This window comes from Sinocyclocheilus rhinocerous, unplaced genomic scaffold (genome assembly GCF_001515625.1).
Source record: "Sinocyclocheilus rhinocerous isolate Xijiao unplaced genomic scaffold, SAMN03320098_v1.1 scaffold1728, whole genome shotgun sequence".
In the NCBI taxonomy this organism is placed as follows: domain Eukaryota; kingdom Metazoa; phylum Chordata; class Actinopteri; order Cypriniformes; family Cyprinidae; genus Sinocyclocheilus; species Sinocyclocheilus rhinocerous.
The window spans coordinates 16,473-18,908 of NW_015630992.1; the positions used below are offsets into that span (position 1 = coordinate 16,473).

The following is a 2,436-nucleotide window of genomic DNA, read 5'->3' on the forward strand; positions in this document are numbered from 1 at the left end:
TATACAAATGCAAAATGTAGAAAATACCGTGATATATACCGTATATTGCATTTCAGCCAAAAACACCGAGGTATGATTTTTTTTGGCCATATCGCCCAGCCCTAGCCTACTAGAAAGTATTTTTGATAGTTCCGTTCCGTTCAGCTCATATCGGATGTTTCATAGGCTACATATATAGTATATACAAATACAAAATTTAGCGTGATAAAATACCGCGATACCGTATTGCATTTCAGCCAAAAAGCACCAAGATATGATTTTTTTGGCCATATCGCCCAGCCCTACTAGACACAGTAGCCTATTGTTTCCGTTCCGTTCAACTCACTTCACGCAATCATAGGTTACTAGTTCAGCTGACACGCCGTTATGCACTAAAATTCTACAGTCGAGAAGCCCAGTAAGGTTTGAAACACAGCCACCAAAATGAGTCTCTCCAATAGCTGCTCCGTGTCGACACAGCAGAGGAAAAGTGTGAGAAAGAAGAAACTCCTCCCTTCGACGTGCTGCACTGGGACAGATAGACTGCAGTACACACTGTATTGTAGAGGAGAGGCGGAGTTTCACCTCAGCACCGAAACCAGCTGGAAATTCAGGTGCCCGCAGTCAGTCAGTCAGTCAACTCATGTCAGTACTGCACACCGGACTACTGCGGGGACCGTCCACTTCACATTACAGGATTTTAACTAACTAAAGAAAGAGTGAAAACAACATTAAGTAATAAGAGCGAAGGTGCTTATGGTGTTATGTTTGTAGTGCACATCTTTACCGGTGTGTTTTGGTGAGTCGTGTCGCTTCCGCTTTTTTCCGTCCAGCAGTTTGACGCCAAAATTCAGCAGGAGTCAATAGGGATTTTTGATACTCCGTAAACTATTTCACTGGACACTGAAAAGGAAAAAAGGAATATCAATTATTTATTGTTCACGTGGTGAGTAGACGTGTCTCTTGTCATGTCAGTACATTTTGTTTTGGTCAAACTTTTCTTCGCCATGTTTCATTCGTCAGTGCGCATGCGGCGGAAATGCACCTGAGTCAGGTAGACGCGCCGCAACAAAACTAGCATTGCAACTTGCGTTACTGTTTACATTTAGAGCTTTTACATGGCAAACCCCTGCTTTATTTTTTAAATGCTTCTTTTAATAAGTACAGAGCACGTGTAATGTGACGTAGCCTTCGTGTTTGTATAGTAGCTTAACATTAATATGTTCAGTAGTTAAGCACCACTTGATGTCTCTGGGTCTGAATCCGCTTTGGTACTTGATGCTACTATACAATACTAGATAAAATACTAAAAAGCTGAATCTATTATACAAATGTATCCATACATTTGCTGTATCCTAATGAAATTTAACTTATTTACATCAGTGAGAAACTTGTCTTACTCATAGCAGTATTTGTGTTTCGTGCCTCACTTATATTGGAATTGTATTTTAATCATTTAAATGAAGACAGTGTCAGAAATACAGATAAATGTATTTACGTATGGGTATTTACAAATGGTATTTGAGACAAGAATAATGTGGTACAATGTGGTGCAAAAATCATCTTATTATCATCAATTTTCTTAATCAGTTTGTTTGTATTGCCTTCCACTAAAAATATCCAAACATCCTTAAAAGAACAAGAAAGAAAGAAAATCCAAATATAATAGATTTGTATAGAGGACATATCTTGAGTTTAATTGTCTTAAACATTTACAAATTGTTCTTCTTTTTGAGTATACTGAGTTTCTTGCTGAAAATCGAGACAAAAATAGTTGTCTCACAGTTATGCTTCTCAAATAAATCTGCATTTAAAAAGGAAATCTTTTAAAGACTCTTAAGTATTTACTGGAAAGCAATACGCACATGCTGATTAAAAATGAATTCTCAAAGTGTAAATGAAAACGACTGATTAGTTCAACGTTAGCTTTGTATGCAATTCATTTTTGAATATTATTGCTATGACCTTGGAGAGTAAAAATAACTGAATGAAAATGGATAAATTATCATATCAGGTTTTGAGGATTTTGTTGTAGTTTTGCTGTTTTTATATATATATATAGAGAGAGAGAGAGAGAGAGAGAGAGAGAGATTGCATCTGGGAATGCAAATGTTGTTTGTTTCTTTGCAACAAACATTACAGCTGATTAAATTGGCTCCACACACCTGCCAAAGCACTCTTCTCATTAAAGTTTGCTGCCCGTGCATTTCATTTGAACACCATGCGATTGCAGAAGTTTGGCACTTATGCACGAGGCTAGTTATGTCAGCTTTTCTTTGGCTCATTTAGTTAGACAAGAAAATTGCAGCACACATTTGCTTTCCGTCTGATCCCTCAGGATATTTATATGCCATTAGTATTTATGCTTCAAAAATCTAAAAAAATGTTTTATTAGTGTGGTGACTTTTTAGTCCAAGTAAACAAATCATAGATATTTGTATTGACAAAAAAAAAAAA

At 36.6% G+C, this 2,436-nt stretch overlaps 1 protein-coding gene across 1 annotated transcript in view; it reads left to right on the top strand.

Moving 5' to 3' along the window:
• The first annotated feature begins 608 nt into the window (after window positions 1-608).
• usp53a (ubiquitin specific peptidase 53a) overlaps window positions 609-2,436 on the top strand; it is a 40,839-nt gene continuing 39,011 nt past the window's right edge. Inside the window, exon 1 of the mRNA XM_016553478.1 lies at window positions 609-925. The gene's annotated coding sequence lies outside the window, so the exon portion shown is untranslated. The remainder of the gene's footprint in view (window positions 926-2,436) is intronic.